Raw genomic sequence first — 13,901 nt, forward strand, 5'->3', positions numbered from 1 at the left:
CTTCAATCTATTTTTTAATATTAAAACTTGTGCACTTATTTTTGGTTTAATTGTATTTCCTTCAAATAGGGGCTTCCTTGATGGTACAATAAAAAACACCTGCATTTCCCAGTGTACAAAGTTTCTAGATTTCAACTTGTAGCTGTGAACATGGGAGATTTCATCTTAAGTATTGATTTGAACTGGCTATTGTCTTTATTGAGTCACTATTGTGGTCTTTATTATTATTTTTTCTTTTTTTTGAAATAACTAAAAAGTAAAACAAATATTCATAGTAACAGCGAGAAAGATTTTGACCTATTGAAATGATAGGTTTCTTATTCTGGATGATAAATTCATCCAATTTTTATATGTTCTTGATAGCTTTTAAATATTGCATGAGGTTTTTATTCTGTAAGAATCTGGACAAGAAATGTTGGTTATCCTCTCTTACTCTTGAAGATGCATGTTTATATGTCTGTCACTGGTAGTGCTGTTTAGATGGAAATGTGAAGGGTCCCTCTAGAGTCTTTTTCCTTTTTTTTTCCCATATTACTTCATAGAGCTTTCCAGAAGTTGAAGTGTAAAATCTTAGGCTTTTACTTCAATTTCCCTTTCATAAGGCTAAGATATTTTCATTATCTCTTTTTGAAATAAATGATTTGTAAGTCACTTCTCTTCAAAAGGAACAGGTTAGTATCAAGGGTTGCACTTGAGATGAGATGTCCTGTTCTGGTACTTAATAGTTCTGCGATTCTGGGCAAGGCATTTAATCTCATTGAGACCCAGTTTGCTCATTTATAATATGTGAGTAATATTATTCAGATGAGTTGCTTCAGAGTTTTTGTGGGAGTCAAAAGAGATAAAGAATAAGAAAGCTTAAAAAAAAAACTTTTAGTGCTATAGAAATGTTAGCTATATTATTGTTGGGATTGATTTTTTCAGTTTATATTAGCACTGTTGCATATTCTTGGTCTGTGAACACTTCAAAGAAGAGCAGTTGATTGCTAAGGGCCAATATGAGTTCATTGAGAGCATTTATCTTGCCATTTTAAAGCTTTATTTCCTTTTTGGATTGTATTATTTGAATCATACATTTGGAGAATATTGTGGACTAGGCACATCTCAATTTCCACAAGGTATTTGATAAGTTTTTATGTGCTCATACTTATGCACTACAGTGCATCATAGATCTATGCATCATGGAATGATGTGAACAAGGTGATAATATTCTTGGATTTGGTTCAAAGAATGTTAATTAAGAGATCAAAGTAGATTTTTTATAGAGATTCACATAGTTTCCCCCTTAGTCCTATACTATTGGTATTTTTTTCACTGGCTTGGATAAAACATAGATATTATAAAATCGATCGATTATGTTGAACTGATAGGTAAAGTTAATGTACTGGGTGACAGAATTGAGATTCCACAAGATAGCACAAGAAAGCCAAAGCTAATAAGTTGTAATTTAATGGAGTTAAATGTCAAGTTCTTTACTTAGTTCAAAAATATCAACTACACAGATGGAGTGGCAAAAAAAGCAGGTCATATGAACGTAGGGGTTCTAGTATTCTATAAGCCCAATATCAATTGTCTTATGATGCAGAAACCCAGAAAATGAAAGCCTTTTTAACCTCTATTCATAGAAATACATGGTATCCCCAATGTTTTACTGTAGTTTTTCAGGTCTCATGGTTTAAAACTGCAGTACCCTATGACTTGGGTAATTACTCTTTTCAGTTCCTTTGAGGGATCTGATGATCTCAGTTGACAAAATCACTTGTAGAGTATTATTTTTGTTCTGAGAAGGAAATTATCCTGCTAAGTATTTAAGGGACATAGGAAAATCATTTAAAGGATAGAGATTAGAGGGAAGGGGAAAGATACAACAGAATAAGAATGCATAACAGTTGCAGTGTAAAGCGTCAACCTTTGCCATGTGCTGTAAAATAAAAACCATTACTTTCAAACTCAAGCATTGGGCAAAAACCTTTTTTTTTCCCCTATGAGTCTCAGTTTACAAATTTGTTAAAAGAAGAGGTTTGACTAGACCTCTGGTTGCCCCTGGGCTCTGACAATTGTTCTTTCATCTAATCTCCTTTTAAACTAGGTTTCTTCCTCACTTCTGATCCACTCTTACCTCTTTTGTTGGAGAAGAGAGAATGGTGCTATATTAATTTAAATTATTTCTTTTGTTTTTATTACACTGTAGATATGTCTTACCAATATAATGATTTTAAAATTAAATAAATGATGGGGTGTATTTTAAATCCTATAAACTAAAAAAAAGTTCGGGTTGAAAATTTTTTCAAGTTCATATTGAAAATATATTTTTAAATAAATATTCTCTACTTAGTCCCAATAAGAGTAATTGTTAGTAGCAGTGATGCCCCAATAAAACAGTGTCTTGAAATATTTTCTTCTGCTCTTTCATTATGAGCTTGGGGGCACCTTTTATTTTCACATTTGGGCATTTGTGATTGATCACTGTGTTGATCAGAATTTCAAAGTCTTTCAGAGTGAACACACAGGGCCAAACCTAGAGTCATTTCAAATCTGGTCTCAGACATTTTCTAGATATGAGACCCTGGGTAAGCTACTTAAGTCCATCTGCTGAAATTTCTTTATAAAATGAGAATAATAGCACCAACCTATCGGCAATTGGTGGATAAAATTATATGTTTAAAAAACGCTTTTCAAATTCCAAAGCACCAAAACCCACAGAGTACTCTAAAGCAACATAAAGTGTAAGCCATTGTTAATATTGTGTTAGTTATATTATGTAATTTTTTCCCAGCCTTTCTCCCTTTGCTTTGTACAGGTTCATAGAAGTAAGAGTTTCCTCTGAAAACTTGTTTCATTATTTTTAATTGTCCATTGATATTCTCCTACTTTTTTATACCACAATTTGTTAATTATCCCCTAGTAGGAAGATATTACTTTGATGTGTGATTTTTGACTACCCCCAGAGAGAGTACTAGCCACCATTTCCTACCATGTTATATCTACTCTGTCATCCTCACCTTTGATTTCTAGTGCTTACCATAAGTAGGCAGGTATTTTTAATTCTCAACTCATTACAGAATTTAACAGTTGTACCTCTCATATTACACAATATTTGTAAATGTTTGCCAACTTATTTTATTCTCTGCCTAAATACCATTGTATTTATAGATTTAGAATATATTCCTTTAATGTGGATTACAGTTTATATTTTTTATTTTAACTAATGATTCATTGTCCAAAATTGTATGTTTTTTGATTATTCATAGTTCATAGTAAAGGTATTCATTAAAACATGAGACTAAAAATTAGTTGATGAATTCACTTGGAAATCAGTCTTTGTCACAAGGCAGAAAGAAGTAGAGCAGAGGATAATGTGCACATTTTCTACTTTTCTCTCTTTTAATATATTTTAACAAAATTTTGGTAGAGATTATCATGAAGCTATACTTCATATTAAGGAGAAGTCTCAATTTCTAATGTGTATAAATGTAAAATAAGAAGTTAGATTAATCAAAATGACCTTATTCTCTTAAATGTTTTAAGTCATTAAAAAAGTTCAGCTAAAGTAACTGTCTTTCTTATATGCATATTTTTGTTCTGTGTTAACAAGGATAATTTTATAAAACACCCTAAATTTTAAAAATTATTAAAATGGGATAAAGTAGTATAATAGATATTTTAATTGATCAGTAAAGAAAATAATATATTAGCATTGGCAGAAGTCAACGTCAGTAATTCAGTTTATCATTTACTATAAAAAATTATTCACAATTCTGAAGTCTAAAATAGATAAAATTTAATTTCCTTCCCAAAAAGCAATATGAGTAACAAGTTCTGTTTAGTTACATATAAAGACCTTTGAGGGATTCTTCAAATTCTGTTAAGTTTTGTTTTCCCTTTGTGATTTACATTTATTTGTGAAGCAGCCTTCACATGCAAATGTTCAGCTGGTTGACAGTCTATTCTAATTCTTACTAAGTTTTGCACATTTCTGGCAAAGGAAGAGAATTATAGAAAAGTATATATTTTCTAGCATGTCTTTTATGCTATATACTACTGTTCATCTCACCATGATTAAAAAAAAAATTATTCTTACTCAAATAAAATTTACTTTCTCTTTCATAACCTTGCCATTTGGTAAAAATTAACTTTATTCATTTATTGATTTGTGCCATGATATATTTATTATCTTAGTTGTTTTTTGCAGGGGCTAATTTGAATTAAACAATAACAAAATAATGGAAAACAAAAACAAAAGATAATATTTCTCGACATTCAACTCTGGCCATAAAGCATTGTTCTGATAGAAATGAAGAGATAGGAGAGAGCTAAAATGAGAGACAGGGACATAGTAAGAGGGAGAGAAGATTGGGATGGATGGGATAGTGGGAGGGGGAGATATTGAGAAAGATTTGTGTGTTCTCCTTAGAGTGTATTCTATGTCTGCCTCCCTGTCAGAGAAGCCCAATGAACAGAAGGCTAGCACCAGGCCCTTGCTTACTGTAGCAGGAGGCTTTCAGAATGGGCTCCCATCTGTTAGGTCTGTGTACTGATAAAGCTTGCAACAGCTGGCTTGGCTCTCATTTAATCCATTCATTCCATCTACAGATCAGAAGGTGGCCTGTTTCTGCTCAGAGGCCATTGGACCTTGGAGACTTGCCTTAGCCCTATAGCGTTCCCATTAGTCTTACAAGCAAGTATAATGATATGGCAGAAGGGTTAGGAACCTGAGTAAAGGGGTAGAGTGAGATGACAGTTGTAAGAAAGTATTGTGTGGAACACTAGTAAAGCATCTTCTTTTCTACTTTTGTTTTGGAGAAAATCTGTTTTTAACATGAGACTTTAGCAATAATTAAGATAGCATTATTTTATTGGTTTAAAAAAAAAACTTAAATAACTTGTCTCAATTCAAATGCCTTTTGAATCATAAAGATTGTGTATCATTTATAGTTAGTCCCTGTAAGTCACAGGGCATTAAAGATGTAAGGAGATCCAGTCAACAAGGAATTTTATTTCTCAGACAAAGCTTCTTTTTCTAAGAAAATGTTATTACATTTCAGGCCCTTAACAAAAATACTAAATTGTACACAATGTAGAAAGATTAATCTAACATGTAAGCAATTATTTCTTTGAAAATGTTTTGCATGATGGTCATCTGTGTGTAAAGTTAGTATACTAAAACTAAGGTAGCATATAATCTTAACTATATATTTGTAGATAGAATTTGATTTTATTTCTTAATTAGACTTGTTTCATTATTGGTTAAAAAACATTTTCTAAAGTATTCCTTTGAATATCAGTACTGAATTTGTAATTTCTAGGCTTTGGAATATAGAGTATATAGAGTAATGAAGCTATTTAGAAAGAACTGCCTTAAATTGACTAAAATTGTTATGTACAAGTTGAATTAACAAAGATATAGCATGCTGCTCTTTCAGTCTCTCCACTGATTGGTGATATCAATTTTTATACATATAAACTGTCAAAAGAGGAAAGATTTTAATATTTGGATTGATTATAGATCCCAGAAAGAGAACTATGTTGAAAGTTGTGTTATCATACAATTTAAAAATTATCCTACTTCCAAATAGTTTCATTTTTTATATCTAAATTTAAAATAGATAATAGCCACTGATCTTCTTGTTTGTAAGGCTGATAGAAGTTCTGAAAGTTAATGATTGGTAATATGTATACCACATCAAATATTACCTTAACATCTTACTATAATTAATGAACATCAGTATATTTAAGTTAGCAAGTCAATATTTTTGATCATCTGCTATAAGCTTGCATGGAAGTAGAAATGAAACCATAGATGCTGGCGGATTTTATATTTAAAGCTTTTGGATTCAGTTGTATTCAAAATTTTGTATGAGCATTTAAAAAGTAATAAACATGATAATAGTGATTGTCTTCCATCTGTCACTTGTTTTGAAGGGATAATTTATAGAAAATGTGTATATACAAAAACTAAATTATTTCCATGTTGTGTGAATATACAGTAGATCAGAATGACAACTGAAGAACTGTTTTTAGTCCCAAATTACTTTGTGACATCTAAAAAGTAATTTTAGTGAAACTTTGCTGGTTCTTTTTCTTGTGCTGACTTGCCAAGTAGGTGCTTTAAATTTGTGCACTTCAGGGATCTACTAGAGGCAAGTGAATATGAAGAACTTGTTTAAATAATGATTCTATCCTAATAAGAAAAACTTCCTCTGCATTTAAGTGACTATAAGGGCAAATACAGGCATCCATATTGCTCTGGAGTAAAAGCTTGTCAGAACATGTTACTTTGTTCTGTTAATCCTTTGGCCTCCTTTGTAAGTGATGACCTTATCCACGCACTGTTATACAGGACTTAGTTTTTGTGCCTTTCTGACTGTATATCCTCTGGATATAACTTTATTCTGTTCCTGTATTCACCCATAAATTGTTAGGATTGGGAATCTTGTCTCTTATCACATCTCCACCCTTGTCTGCAATAAAATTCACACTATTCTTTTTGACTTTTCAGTCCCTCCTGTCTAGCTACAACCTATATTGTCCATTGGGCCTTTCCCCTTTTTGGAATATATTGCTTCCTTTTTATCTCAACTTCTTTGGATTTCCAAGCTCTCTCATGTACCACTGCCTTCTGTAGGGCAGCTCTCCTAAACCCCCTCATCTCCTAGTGACCCTGCATAGAACCTCTTTTTTTATTTTTGCATATTTTGTGTTTATTTAGGTATAGGATATTGTTTCTTTGTTTCCCTTATAGTACCTTTTTGTACCCTCTTTTCTTTGTACAATATCTGACATAATTTTCCTTTTTGAGTTGAAACCTGTCATTTCATCATTGTAGAAAATTTTGAGTATCTAAGTAAGTCCAAAGCAGGTGTACTCTGCAAGTTGCTGTTTTAGAGAAAAGTTACCCTTTACCTCAGATCACTGAGATGTCTATGGATGTCTAATGGTCTAAGACTTGAATCCCAAAATGTGTGTGTCTCCTCTCCCTGGGATGCACCATCTACTTAGGCAGCATCTGCTCAGGACATGTACTTACTACATGATTGTTGGCTCTTTAGGTAAATAGCCAGCAAAGAGAGAGGATGAAATATGAGTATCATTTGTTCCTTATGGTACAGATTGAGCAGTGACAGGAAGGCAATTTTTGAAACAGCTATTTGGAATTATTTTTTGGCCAGTGATTGGCTTGGGTGAGTAACAGCGTTGTTGAAAACCCTTCAGATTCAGAGCAAGCAACCTGCTTGCAGAGATTAAGGCTTTACTCACCAGAAACATATGGTAATCAGTCGTTTTGATAAGAGATCCTTAGTCAAAGTTAGTATAATATTGCCAAGGGTTTCCATTTGAGTGGGATAGAAAGGGATACCTCTCACTATGTGGAAAGGTATCTCTTTCCCATGAGAAATGAACAAGAATAGTTTAAAACTCCACAGTTTTCTGGTGTAAATAATTTCAAGGCCAGATCTTTTTCCCTTCCTCAGCAAATTTGCAAGAATCCATGGGATAATAACTCCTTGGACCCTGTAACAAATTCAGGCACAGTCTAGACAAAGGAAATACCCACAGTCCGGTAAGGGGCCTTGTTTTCCTTAGTTCTGTACCAGATCCTGAGAAATTACATCTTTATTTCAAGAATCTAGCTGCTGGCTTCCAGGTCAATGTGAATGTGGATCAAGTTGCCTTTAGTAATGATGAAATTGGATTAGAATCTGGTGTACTAATTTTATGTTTTAGTCAGTCAGTCTTTCAAGCTTATGTATCTTCAGAGTTTTGTGGGACCATAGCAGTATATACTGTTTTTAAATACATTTTGTCCAGCTGTAAAATCAACAAACTGCAAGCTAATGGGAATCTGGTAGTCTTTTATTTTGTCTTATTAATATCTCTTACTTGGACAGATTTTTGATGCACTGACATTTATTGAATTTTAAATTGTTTTCTTATGTCTGTAAGAATTGTTGTGTCACACCTATGTGTGATTAGTCCATAGATTTTTATCTAGTTAGATAGATTTATCAATATATTTTTCATGAAAACATGTTGTCTTTTCTTAATTGTCTTTTTCGTCAATAACTTGAATAAAGAATAAAACAATAACTATTTAGGTCACTTTAATAAATATAGTGTAGAGTTTTGTCTAATAACTTTGTAGGCAAACTTAGCTAAAATTAAGATTGGAATTCAAATTTAGCCATAGACACTTAGTTCTGTAACAATGTATGAATCATTTAACTTTCATCTGCCCCAGTTTCCTCATTTATAAAAAGAAGATAATAGCAGTTACCAATCTTAAGTTGTCATGAAGATCAAATGAGATAATGTTTGTAAAGCATCTGGTTCATAAGCACCACATACATACTATTAGTAGTATTTAGAGATATTTTATCTTCAGACTCATTTCTGAATTGTATAGCCAATACTGATAATATATAATATTTTAAATGTTAGATATAGATAATCTTAAAAATAAATTATTATTGATTAATATAGCAAAATGTTCTGATAGAATTGATTTTTGCCACAACTGATATCAGGGAAATTCTTCAGTATTTGAAACTTCTAGGAAATTATTTATGGAATTGATTCAGTTCTTAAATAGAAAAGTATGATAATTACAGAAGAAATAAGATATTATTTCTTCTGTAATTATCACAATGTAGTCTTGGAAAAAATACCTGCGTTCCAAAAAGGGCTTTATTTTGATTATTGGGTCTATTTAGTCCTGTGTTTATTTGCAAAATATTTCTTCCAACTTCATTCCCTTTAGCTGAGATGTCAGGTAATGATGGAGTATTATCTATTTCATGCTCTTCATAGTTAAATAGCTGGTTCTTCTGATGCTGAACAGGTAAATAGTGAGTGATTTGTGGATATTTTTGTTTGAAAACCTAATTTTTTTTGTGTGTTTGAGATTAAATTTATCTCCAAACATTTTCTTATGTTTTTACATATTTATGTCCATATATGACTCTTTTGAATATCTTTTGTTCTAGTATATAGATTTAAGAATGCATGATGATGGTAACAAAATTTTAGATTTCTCATGTCAGTCTTGTGAGGCAACTAGATAATAGTAATGTAGTTTATTTTAGTTTCAAAGTATATTTTATATCATTTGAGTTATGTAACTATTGAATGAATGAAATCTAGTAAATAGTTTTACAAATAGTATAGGTTAGTATTTGTTTGTATTCTTGTAATATAGGAGGCATTTAATTGATCATGAAGAAGGAAATTAAAATAAACTAATATATTCATAATTTTTTGGGTTTTCCATTTTTAAAATTCTCCTAGACACAAGTTTTCACTTTCTAAAACTAATGAATATTAGGTAATCTTGATTTCTATAGCTTAGGTAATAAAAATTAAATTAGACATGCTCTAGGAAGAACAAATAAAGTAATGAAGGGCTGTAAAGTGCTATGTATAAATTCAGGTTTTAAAAGAATTAGACCCTTTGGTCTAGAAATATATAATCTGAGAATAGGGAATGAACTGGAATTCTCAGTCTTTTTTATTTTTATTTTTTGTATGATTGACTCCTTGGGTTGGGAGGGTGATTGCTACTGAGAATGTTTTCAGATGCATAAAATAAAATACAGAGAATTATAAAGGAAACCAATTATAGTGAAATTAAAATACATTTTTTTATTTACCCAATTTCTTAGATATCTAAAATCTATCCATGGAATCCTAAAAGGGTTAAGAACATCTATTCTGGGATAATATGATCTATGTGAAGATGAGAAGTTTTTAATGAAATTTCAATATTGAATCCTAGAAGTTGGGACTCTGCATTAAACTTGATAGTGATTTTGAGTAAAATAATACAAAATTCAGTCAAATTTAACAAGTATTTAATAACTAATTACTACATGTTAGGTACTCTAGTTTCTGGAAAATAATAGAAACAAAAGCTCATTAACTCTCTAGGAGCTTATATTTTCCTGGGGGTAATGTAAAGGGAAATTCTTAACATCTCAAGAATATCAGCCTGAGCCTTTTCTTGTCTGGATTTTCAACTAGGAATAAAAAGAAAATTAGTCCTTTCTTTTTAGAAGTTGCATTCATCCAGATTATAAAGTTGTTTCTTTTACGTTAAAAAATATTTTTTTGAAGCAGAGTTGGAATTTGAGCTTTTATGTTTGCATCTTTTTGTATTTGTTCAACTATGTTACCTTACATAGTAGGATAAATGTCATCACTGGAGAGTAGTAAATAAAATATATACTTCCTTTGGACCCATGTTTAATGATAGAAGAGCAATGGAAGCTTTACATATTCATCCAAGACAAGAAAAAGGAAGAGTTCACTATTCCAAGATTAGACGTAAATATTCTTTAAAGGTTACTTTGGTGTTCTTTGCGAAGGAAATAGTATTAGGAAACAAAGACTGTGTTAAAAGCCATTAATTATACTACCATTTTATGAAGAGAACAAGAAAGTAGGATGCAATTCTTCAGTTATTATCTCAACCTTCTAGATAAGTGAATTTATCATGTTTTGAAACAAGTTCTGTATCTCTAGAAAGAATACCGATTGGTGCTTCTATCTGTGCCTATGGTTGTAACTTATATAATTTCCAGTGAAAAAGCCTAGCACGATTTTCTTGCTAATGGAGTGACTGTCCCAATCAACATCCTTTGAAGAATTTTAATAGTCGTTTAGTAATTTAATTTGTGTATTGTAAATCAGAAAACTAGGTTTTGGTCTTTAGCTATTGCTTCTCATCACTTCTGTTTCCTTTTGGCCTTGATCAGACCATCTCCCATAACTGTTCTACATCCCAAATCTAGAATTCTCAAGTTTTTCTCATTGACCTGTCCATCTGTTGCTACCCGTATCTGGTCTCATTTCCTTCCCTTTGTTTTCACCATATGGTCCACCAGTTTAACTGCCCTTAAATCCCTTGTTATCGTAACTTCTTCAATATTATGTTTTATCCCACCATGAACCTTTTCCATTTATATTCATTTTTGGACATTTTCTCAGAATCTGAACTATGCTATTTCTCTCTCTACATTCTGGTAAATCCATCATCTTTCATAAGTTTAACATAACCAGTCAATTGATCAATATCCCTACTGTGTACCTGGCCCTGTACACAGGGGATACAAATACAGAGAAGGAAATAAATCTATATTTGCATTGAAGTTACATTCTAATGGTAGGGGTCAGGGTGGGAGAGTGTGCACACATGCATGCATGGCATAAATATAAAGTTAATAAATACACATAAATTCTTTTAAACATTTTTTAGGGAGGGAAGGCATTAGTAGTTTGAATGGATCAAGAAAGATTTCATGGAGACATTGGTGCCTTAGCTACATCATTAGGTAAGAGAGAAAATTTAAGAGGCATAGATGAGAAGGGAGTATATTCCATGATTGGAATAAGGACATAACAGAGGTGAAAAAATCCTGTGGTAAGACTGAAGGCCAATAATTGTCTCTGAGCTTTAATTGATCAAAGATGGACAGAAGCAGCTACACCCAAAGAAAGAACACTGGGAAATGAATATAAATTGCTTGCATTTTTGTTTTTCTTCCCGGGTTATTTATACCTTCTGAATTCAATTCTCCCTGTGCAACAAGAAAACTGTTTGGTTCTGCACACATATATTGTATCTAGAATATACTGTAACCTATTCAACATGTAAAGGACTGCTTGCCATCTAGGGAAGGGGGTGAAGGAAGGGAGGGGAAAAATTTGGAACAGAAGTGAGTGCAAGGGATAATGTTGTAAAAAAAATTACCCTGGCATGGGTTCTATCAATAAAAAGTTATTTAAAAAAATAATAATTGTCTCTGCTTTGACATAGCTTGATTTCCAACTATGTATCTCTGATTAGATTTCTTGTCTTTGGTACCATATTGCCAGCTACCTATTGGATACCAGATTGGATCTGTGAGTAGAATGCTGGATTTTATTATATTTTTCTCCAGTCTCATCCTTCCTTCAGTATTTTGGAGTACCACTTAGGATTAGTTATTTAGGATTTCACCCTTAACATCTTTGATTCTTTCTAGTTCTTAAGTTCTTACAACCAAACAGGTTCTCCAAGTCTTGAATCCCATATCCATATATCTTTTGAAATGCTCCTTTTCACTGCATTCACATCTCTACTCTAGATCACTGTCACCAGAACTCTTGTAAAAATCTGCTGCCTCTGGGCTTTCATATCTCCCAGTTGTCCATTAGATATCCCCAAAACATAGAGATGTTGTCATCTGCTGACTCATACAATCTTCACTGACTCCCTATTGCCTCTAGACTAAAATATAAACTGACATTTTACATTTGAAGTCTTCTATAATCTATTTTCTACCCTCTTTTATCTTTCTTCTTGAAAACATTTCTCATTTTATTCCCTACTTTGCATAAAAAATTCTTTTGTTTTCTGCCTTCCCTTGCCCCAGTCATTAATGTCTTTTTCCTCTTGAAATTACTGTGCATTTTGTTTATTTGTAGTAATGTTGGTACTTCCCAGGCAAATGTAACCCTATTGATGTTAGAGATTTTTGTTAACATTTTTCTTTTATCTTACAGCAACTTGTATGATATTACCATTCCGTATTTAATGGATATTCTTTTGAATTGAAGCCATCATCAGTTAAAAAGAGTATTATTTTTATCTCCCTATGGTAGTGGAAAGAGTTAGCTGAAATAACGAATATGATATGGGAAACGGAGTTGAGAAGACCTGATTTCAACTTCAGCCTTCTGATAGCTATGTAACATTAAGGATATCTTTCAACATCATATCTCAGGCAGCTCCTTATACCTTAAAAAACGTCATATTTGTTTTGTTAGACTTGGCTTAGAGGGAGGGATTTCCCATATGGGAAATAAATTGACAAAATCAGATTAAGACCTCACAGGTCAATTATATCCCTCATTTGACATATGATGAAATTGGGGTCCAAGGTAATTGCATGACTTCTACAATATCCAACAGTTTATAAATATCCTTGGCAAGATTTGTACATAAGTGCTTTGATTTAAAAGGCAATGCTTTTTCCATTGTTAACCAAACTATCATCTTCCTTCTGGTATAATGAAGACTATGAATTTAGAAGGATATATTGAGTATCATAGATTGTAGCTAGAGGACACTTTATAAATATGATATATATCATAACAAAAAATTTCCTTATTGTTTTGTGATACTTGATAAAATACATGGAAGTCATGTGCTGGGATTCATCTCCTAACAAAGTTCTAACCGATCAGTAGAGCATTTGTTTTGAGTTGTTTTTTCCAAATAAATGAAAGAAAAGAGAAGAGAATGAAAGATCTCTGTCGACCTTTTCTCCATTCTCTCCCCATCACCCATGCCTCTTGTCTGAGATGGTTAGCTGATTCCAGAAATGGTCTGTAGCAAAACTAATTAGAGTTTCAAATCTATGAATTTGTTCTTTGTTTTGTGAATCTGCCAGATACTCAAAGTAGTTTCTGCTTTTGTGAAAGGTATATTTTTAAAATAAACTTTCCCTTTTTAAAAATTTTGCTATTTTACCTGAGTGTTACATATATCTCCCTCAGGGAAAGATACCTTTTTAGGAGATTTGCCTTGTTAGGAGATTAGTTTTATGGATTGAATATGAGAACAAGTTCATTCATGTACCTGAATTCTCTGTTTGCCCAAAACGTGTGCACACTAGTTATAGAAATGGTTTAAATAATTTGAAATGTGTATTTGAGAATTCAAGCAGTAATCTCAATTGCATTTGGATAATATATATATATTTGAAGTGACAAAATAAGGAGAAATGGGAGGTGTCTATTTGTATTCCTGTGCTTATGAATACTTGAAATGCTAGCTGTGAGAATAGTTAAATGAAGCTTGCTTTGCAAGTCCTTTTCTGATTCATTATTATTTCACCCATAAGTATTAGTATTTCATCATA

The 13,901-nt window shown here is 32.1% G+C and overlaps 1 protein-coding gene across 2 annotated transcripts in view; it reads left to right on the top strand.

Moving 5' to 3' along the window:
• The window catches only part of ARID1B (AT-rich interaction domain 1B), a 535,516-nt gene that overhangs the window by 268,599 nt on the left and 253,016 nt on the right, over positions 1-13,901 (top strand). The gene's annotated exons all lie outside the window — the stretch shown is intronic.

This window comes from Antechinus flavipes, chromosome 4, assembly GCF_016432865.1.
Source record: "Antechinus flavipes isolate AdamAnt ecotype Samford, QLD, Australia chromosome 4, AdamAnt_v2, whole genome shotgun sequence".
NCBI lineage: Eukaryota > Metazoa > Chordata > Mammalia > Dasyuromorphia > Dasyuridae > Antechinus > Antechinus flavipes.